Here is an 8,997-nt window from a genome sequence, read left to right as displayed (position 1 = left end):
TGTGTGTGTGTGTGTGTGTGTGTGTGTGTGTGTGTGTGTGTGTGTGTGTGTGTGTGTGTGTGTGTGTGAGTCACTGCATTTTTTATACAAAGATAAAATAATCCTGTGAATTTCTAATCTGATGAAGCAGAAACAGGCTTTCACACTTCAGTCACGTGAAACTTCTTCATTAACACCAGTTTTCTAAAATGTTGCACWCTGTAAATAATGTCAGATGACTTAGTTCGTTAAGGACAATGTGACTTTGGTCTCAAAGACAATGAAACGTTTATGGAATGTTGTGAACGTGAGAGCTGCAAGGTTTCATCTCAGCACAAATTCTTCAACAAATCATGGCACATCTTTATTCTACAGCTTTCTAATGATTGTAAMACAGTGTCAGAACTGAAACAAGACACTACGTTTTCCTGTGGTCATGAAAAATTGACATATTTCTTGGCCCAATAACACACTGTAAAACATAATTAGTTTTCTGGTCTTTGTTACTGCATGTTTCACCCATCAGCCAGCTGTTGAAATCAGCACCAGAACTGTAACAAAGAAACACCCACACCTGATTTATCGCAAAAAAATAAAAATAAAAATAAAAAACATTGTTGCTAGAACTGAGATTTCCTCTTCTACCCTAAAACATACAAATAAATAATTGAAATACAAGCATGTAGAACAAATAAAAAGAAAACAGACAGATGTGCATTTGTCATAGTACAATTACAGTCAGAATAAAACAAGTTTTTCGTTCTCCCTCTTCTAATTGATGGTAACTGCAGAGGAGGCTGCTGAGCACACCAGTGTRACATCCTTGTCTCAAGTGGACCAACACAATTAATCCGGGGGACAGTGGAGACTTGCTGACAGACCAAGATAAGGTATCTGCTGGAGCACACTGCTCCACCTGACCTGTTGCACATGAGCCTAATGTAGCCCCTTACGGGATATATAATCTGTGTTTCAACTGTGACAAACTGACTGTAACTCCATAGGTTCTTTTTTTTTCTAGATGCCCTTGTAGAGGTCAGTGTTCACAGCACACAAGTCTTTCATTTTTTCTTTATTTTTTTATTTTGGGTTCACACTGAATTTGGTTGATCATTTTATGGGCAGTTGAATGGGTTTATCTGAGTCTGCGGCAGTGCAGATGTTGGGTTTTCTTCTCAATTTTAAAGGTGTGCAAGTTAATCACTCAAGTAATTTTGAGGTGCAAAAAACAAATAGCACTCAGGGTGATTTTACAAACCCCATCACTGAATCTCAATGAGATTTTAGGAGAGCAAAATACCTGTCTTTCATATGTGCTTTTTCGCTAACATTCAAAGATTTCAGAAATAAACGCAAAACACTGATTTCAGCATGTCATTTATTATATTTTAGCACTAAAGAGCTTTGTATGTAACATTTTATTTTAATACTTTTACAAGGTTCAAATCATTCAACCTAATATAAACAGTCTAGTTTTTAATAGGTGCCTCAAAAGTTACAGTGTGTGTGTGTGTGTGTGTGTGTGTGTGTGTGTGTGTGTGTGTGTGTGTGTGTGTGTATTCCCATGTGGGGACCGTTTTTGGCATACACTCCTATTTGTGGGGACCAACTGGTACTTATGGGGACCTAAGCCTAGTTGCCATGGGGGGAAATGCCATTGGTGGGTTGGGGGCTAGGTCTAAGACTAAGATGTGATTTAAGTTTAGGTTAGATTTAGGGACAGGGTTAGCCTATAGAAATTTATGGAAGTCAATGAATTGTCCCCATAAAGATAGCTGTACTAGACCACATGTGTGTTTTTTGGCATACGCACCTACTTGTGGGGACCTAATGGTACTTATGGGGACTTGACTGGTACTTGTGGGAACCTGAGTCTAGTCCCCATGAGGGGAAACGCCATTGGTGGGTTCAGAGTTGATTTTAGGACCAAGGAGTGATTTGAGTTTAGGTTAGTTTTAGGGTCAGGTAGGTAGGTACCTRTGAGGTTAGGGGTAGGCTGCAGAAAATAATGGAAGTCAATGCCAGGTCCCCATAAATATAGCTGTACCAGATATTTTGTGTGTGTGTGTGTTTCTTCCTCATCCTTTGCTGCTTCTCCTTTCTGTCTACCAGAACCTCCATTTGACTGTTTCTCCCAAAGTCAGTCAAAACTGTGATTCTTTATGTCTAAATGTATCATTCAGGCATTTGGTGTAATTGTTGGTGTAAGCTGCAAATATATCAGGTTTGTTTATTTCACATTAACTATTTAACAAATGGCTTTAATTACTTTGTATTTAGGAACTGTGTAATTTAGCTTTTGTAAACATTTAGTTTGGTTTTATATTCCTTTTTATATAATTTAAAAACAGATTTTTTTGTAGCACTTTTAGTTTTTTTTCCAATATGCACTATTTTTATTTGTTATTTTTACCTCAAACTAAATTCATCTGTAACATCGCTTCGATCTTGTAGCAAAAGAAAGTCTTTGACTGACTGGAATTTGTAGGATAAAATGTACAAAAATAATGTGGATGTTATTTTAATAATTATTTCTTACACAGAAACATCAGTTTCCTTTTTTTTGTTGTGTTTTGAACTATAATACTATTATGTGTTTGAAAAAAAAACACATTTTAACAGCTTTACATCATCATTAACACTTTTTTCTCAAAACACTAACCTAAAACAAAAGATTATACAATCACACAAATATTTAYATTATTTTCAAATAGGAAAAATGTCTTCTGCTCCTTTGTTAAACCAAATCTTCCATTCTGTGTATAACTGGGCATATTTTAAATCAAGAGTATAAGCACTCATTAGTGTTTTTTCTCATATCTTATAGCCCAGCTACAAATAGTGAATCGAGCTCTATTTAAAGTAATGCCGCTAGGATTCTATTGCCAATGATAATGTGCTTTACATCATTTTGTCCTCGCCTTTATCTCAAGCTTCTTAAAGAGTAGGCAACACGCAAAGTCATTAAGGACACGATAACTCCCTATATAATTAGACAGCAAAAGATTGGATGCTTGGTGCACCATGGGGCAGACCCACTTATGGCGTAATCACTCATCCTAGCGATGAGGGGCATCATGTATACTGGCAATTAATTGAGATGATTACAATTAGCCGCAACAGAGTGTTTGCCTATGTCTGGTCTGTCCACAGAGTGTGATGTCACTCTGGTGAGGAATGCTGGCTCTGACTCAAACCCATAAAGTTTAACTTGAAACTATGTTTTGGTTGTGAATCAGCAAAGTCTTGAAGAGGAAGTTTATTTAAATATTCAGGCAAGCGATCCATCCATCCATCCATCCATCCATCCATCCATCCATCCATCCATCCATCTTATATAATTATTTGACATTCTTGTTTAGTTCACATTTTACATTACTATCGGATGTTTCTGTGGATTCTCAGTCATCCAAGACATGGAAAATTAAAAGAAGAAAATAAAGACATAATAATAATAATAATAATAATAATAATAATAATAATAATAATACAAGCAACTGGACTTCTCAGTGTCTCATAGTGAAAAGGCCTGGGTCAGATTTGAAGACAAAAATAATCTGTAATGAAAAATTCCAATATGTCACATGGGGAAATGGAATTTGTCGTACAGTATTTGCCTGCAGTTTGAACATGGCCTTAGTCTGATTCCTGAATGGACTGAGGCAACAAGTGGGGTTGAAGACAGCCCACCTCTGTCATTTTTCACYACCCTAATAATGGTTTAAATCAGCACTTTAAATCAGGTTCAGGTTCAGATTTATTCGGGTCCCAAAAGGGCCATTAATGTAACAACAAGTGCATGATGCATATACAGTACATACAAGACATAATAAAAAAAGTTCAAAAGTTAAAAACATGTGGACAAAAAATTAAAAAGTTGTAACAAACTACATACAATCCAGTGCACCAAAACACAACAAATATAAATCAGTGAACAGTTACTACTAACATTGGTATCATTGGTATAAAAAAAACGTCAGATACAAGTCCCCCTACTTTGTCCCTTATTAAAAAATCATATGAGTTTAGGTGTGCAAATGTGATTTTTCTATACAYTTAGGTAATTTTATAATTTTTACTTAGAAATTTTGTCATGGACACTCACTAAAAGGCTCATTTATTATGCAGCAAAACTATAAATATAACAATTGTGTTGCAATTTGTGTAGTGTTTCCCCTGTTGCCTGAGCACTGTCAGCCTCTTGCTTTCTCTAACTACACAKGCCGTACCAAAGTTAAGCGACCCACAGACATGTATGCACTGCTCTGGAGTGGTTTTCTCCTGTTTTGATCCACTTGCAGTTGCAGTAAGCCCAAGGCCAAGCAGGGCTGAAAGCATTAGAGCAAGTCAGTACTACATTTAGATTTCTTCCAAGACTCTGTAAGCCCATTTGTCTAAATGGATTCAGGATGTGTTTTTGGCTCAGGATGCAGAGTATTAAGTACTCTCTTTGTGTCTTTGTACACACACCCTAACCTTTGTACTTGGCCCAAGGATGCTCTTATAGTGGGTCAATTTATGAGCGTCACTCATTCAGGAAGATGAGAAGAAGAGGTCATGGAAATGAAAATGAAAATCTACAGTAAGACACAACTATAGCATGTAGGTCAACTCTGAAAAGGTCTTAACCATATTTCTTTTCTTTTTCAAAACCATTAAAAGGTTTTTTTTTCCTTTCAATATTTTTGCTCATGTTCTGAAAAATACATGACCTCAAAAACCTTGTTGCCAACACAATTAAACTTTGCATTGGTTTATCAGCTGAGGGTTACTGGTTGAAAATTGCATGGCTGATCTTTAAGCTCCTCAATATAGCTGAGCCTTTAGCAGTTTATCATTTGAGCTGAAAGCTGTTTCAATAAGTTGTCACCGTCCTTCATCTTCCTCACCAATTAATGCCACTCTAATTTCCTAATAAATTGTTATTTGCAGATCTTGTTATTGTATTACATACAAGACTTCTTGTTCCATTGCCTCAGCAAAGTCAGATTCATGGATATCAAACYCTTTGGTGTTCAGGCCAGACTGTATATCAGAGGGACTGCATCCCTATTGATCAAAGCATTCAGATGTGTCCAGACTCTCTAGCTCAGCGCATCATCATGTCGAAGCCAAAAGAGACTAACAACAACAAGCATCTCTGCTGCTACAGGCCTGTCTCTCTGTGATTAGCTGCCGGGAAGATATTTTTAGAGTATCCCAGCGCCTTTGAAGAGAAAGAGGAGCAAAGCCCATCCTTGCATCCTCATTCCCACCACCTATAGCCCCCATCTAAACCACAGTTCAAAATGCTTTGCTCTTTTTGCCTATCATAGCCATATGCTCCGCTAAGTCTGACGTATAGTTCCACCCAATAACTTAGGTCCTCTTATAGCTTGAACAGCCTAATGAATATTTTAAAAGTTTTTATAAATTACAACATACTGCATTGATGTTGGACAGTATTGATGTTGGTAATTGGTACTTCACTGCTACTGCTTCTTTCTCTGTGATTAGGAATAYTGCACAAATCTTTCAGTAAAATGATATATATTACAGGTTAAAATAACTTATAAGAAGAAGCAAAGGATAATAGTCCATATTTATTTCAAAAGCCAAGCCTCATCTCTATTCCCGACATTTTGAGAGGTCACCCAGAGTGAAAGAGCATTCATCCCCATATTTGTTAGTGCACTAAAACCAGAATATAATCTCTCAAACAAATAAGCAAAAGAAGTAAAGTAAATACAAAACATTCAGATTTATACATAAAGTAATTACTGTATGCTGGCCAAGATAAACAGTACACTGTGCAGCATTTAAAGGAGACCAATTATGGGCCCTAGAAATTTTTATGGTATGTCTGTGGGTTATCCAGACCATGTTCATTCAATTTAATGCACAAAATAATTCTCAGATAATAAAATTTCCCATTTTCTAGTTCTGCCTGCTCTGACTTATGTTCAGAAGAGCTGTTTATGTTAATGAGCTCTGTTGGTAACGCCCTCCAAAAATCTGTTGACATTAACTCCGCCCTCCAAAGCCAGCGTTTACGTTAGCATGGCTAATAATAGCAGAAGCTCCGTTGAACAACCATATGAGACCCTGTGAGACCCAGTGGCAGAGTCGTGGTCGCAGCTTCTTTTTTTTTTCCCTCCTCTGCTCTGCGCTCACTCTGCATGCTGTTACCAGAGCAGGGAGCAGCAGCGGTCAAAATACCTCAGAAACTCAAACAAATAGGCTTTAACAAGGCTTTAATAAGCTAAACAATAGAGACACATGAGAAAACGTGTTCATAACAAATGAAAATAAATAATTAAATTGTTTGCATCTGTGCCAGTCTCTAACCCTGGTCTCCCACTCTCTGGTCCAACACTCTACCCATTGCCCTGTTGGAAGGCTTGTTGAGAAATGAGCTGCACATTGCACAATAACAAGCGTGACAGCTTTTTATACTGAGGTGGTGGAGTTTCACCCGGGTGGGTTGCCGTACGGCTTGTGACATCACAAAATAACGGAAGTATAAAACTTGTCATTAATATACATTAAAAATACATTTACTTACAGTAAATATGCCTCTGGGTGCATTTTTTTGGTCCTAGGACTGTTTTTTTAAGAAGTACATACCCAAAGTTGAGTAAAAAACCTTTAAAAAGTGAATTTTGCATGATAGGTCCCCTTTAAATGTAATTTTCTACATTGCTGTACACAAATAAACCGCTTTAAAGGAGACATGCTTTTAAATTCTTATTTTTCACATTGAAATCATTCAGTTGGGGTCCTTATAAATTAGAACTGCAATAAATTAGAACCGTAATGCTTTGGTCTGAATTCCTCTTTATTGTAATTCCACAAGCCACTCATTCACTACTTTTCTGTGGTGTGTTCTAGATAACTCGTTTTGAGGCTGTCTCTTTAAAACCAAATGAGGCAATTAAAAAATGTTAACGGTGGAAGACCTGTCCATCCAGCCTGTCATGTTGGAGCCACAGGTGACTGAAGACGATGGAATCAAAGTTTGTAAGTCCAGACCTTATTTAGAAGTGCTGCTATGACACAAACGGTATATTAAGATGTCTACGCAACACCAAGAGAGACTAAATTAAACTTTTATGTGCTCCTACAATCTCCAAGTACACAACAAAATGCATTTAATGGCTAAAAAGTGAATTTTGCATGATCTGTCCCCTTTAATTTTCCCATAAAAGTTTAATTGTAACAATTTTACATGAAATGGATGCAAACTGATTTAAAATTAGCTAGATGAAACAAACACTGTTTATCAGCCTTGTTGCTAAATTGTGTAAATGGTCTGTTTATTGATGTATGTAAAATGTCTGTTTTAATACATTCTTCCTGATATGAAATAAATGCCAAAAGTCATTATTACAGTGCACAGTAATTTGCCACACAAAGGCACAGTATAACTCAGTTAGTTGGAGGTTTCTTAAGCCAGCATTGTGTATTTACACTCTGAGCGAAGTGTAAAAAAGAATAAAAGTGTGAAAAACACTACCTGCCTATCATACCTAGGCTTTAATTGACAGATCAACTCTGAGAGTGCCCACACAATCAGCAGCAGCTTCCCGGTGATGCCATTCAAATTAGAAGGGTATTAAAGAATCCCTCAGCTGAAACTACATAAATTATATATAATGAAATGCAATTAACATTTTTACTCTGACAATTAAATACATTAAAGAGCCAGGCTTGCGGAAAGAGAGTGGTAAAGAGRAACGGTGGGCGGAAAGGGGCTTTTGTATGAAACAACCTGTTCACTCTGACGTTCACCAGTACGCTCTGTGAGTGTCTGCTCAAATGTTTACAGACCAATTAGTGCCAGTGGACAGCCTCTCAATCAAGCCAAATGCCAGGTTTGCATGGAATATTAAGTGGCTTATAATGGAGTGTGAAGTCATTGAATGTTATCTTTTCAGCTCTTAARGGACAAATAGCTACATTAGCTTGTWWAAAAGCACTCGTGTTTCTCACAGCTACACTGAGGTAAAAAACATAAGCAAAATTATGCTGTTTTAAAAAGGAAAAATACATTTGTTGTGCTGAACAATAAGTTAAACATAAAAATGTGTGTTTGAAAGAAAGTAAAACTACTTGTAAACTTAAAGAGAAAGGATTATGTCTTTGATTGAAAAACAATGAAATTTGATAAGGCAAATGTACATAGACTATTCCTTCATTTTAATACAAGTAAATCTATCATGAAATGTTGTTTCAATTGTTCTTTTGGCTACTCCCTTCTGCAGGAGTTGCCATAGCAAATTTGCATRTTTTATTATGAATGTCCTTCCTAACAGCCTGAGCTCAGACCCTTGGGATTACAAGAGCATGGCACTAACACTAAATTACCACCTGTAGATTTATTACTAAATATTTTCAGAAAGCCTTCCACATACAAACTATTTTTCATAACAATGAAAAAGCAAAAAAACTCAAACTGTTTGAGTATTCGTTTAAAAGCTTCTTTATACACTAAATAGGCTTCATTAGTTTTCTCARCATCATGGAATATCATATAATGATGTAATATATATAAACTTAGCACAAAAAGTAAGTAAATTAGCATTTTGTAGATTTTTTTCTTTGTTGTAACAAGGCTTCTTGGCAAGAAATCTTAAACCGGGCACCTGACTGGCAGCACCTGAGGGTACCAGAAGCTCGAAGTGTCAATAGCAACAGCAGAATAAGATGTTTGGCAGAGAAGACTTGGCAATTTTTTTTTTTTGTGCAACCCACACACTCTCTACTACTCAGCCCACGAATACATGTTCCTTACAAATGCAGCACCATTTAAAAGGAAAAGTTACAGGCTGTATAACAGTATGAGATTTATTGCTAAGAAGCAATGTGTAATACATATAAGTAAAAGTACTTTTACACACTCTAAGAAATAAACTGGTGAATTTACTGGACTAAACTTGTTCCAGTTCCACCAATCCAGACTGAGTAAATTGAATATATACACACACACACACACACACACACACACACACACACACACACACACACACACACACACAC

Source organism: Austrofundulus limnaeus, unplaced genomic scaffold (assembly GCF_001266775.1).
Source record: "Austrofundulus limnaeus strain Quisiro unplaced genomic scaffold, Austrofundulus_limnaeus-1.0 Scaffold73, whole genome shotgun sequence".
Classification (NCBI taxonomy): domain Eukaryota; kingdom Metazoa; phylum Chordata; class Actinopteri; order Cyprinodontiformes; family Rivulidae; genus Austrofundulus; species Austrofundulus limnaeus.
Note: the sequence above shows the minus strand (reverse complement) of the source record.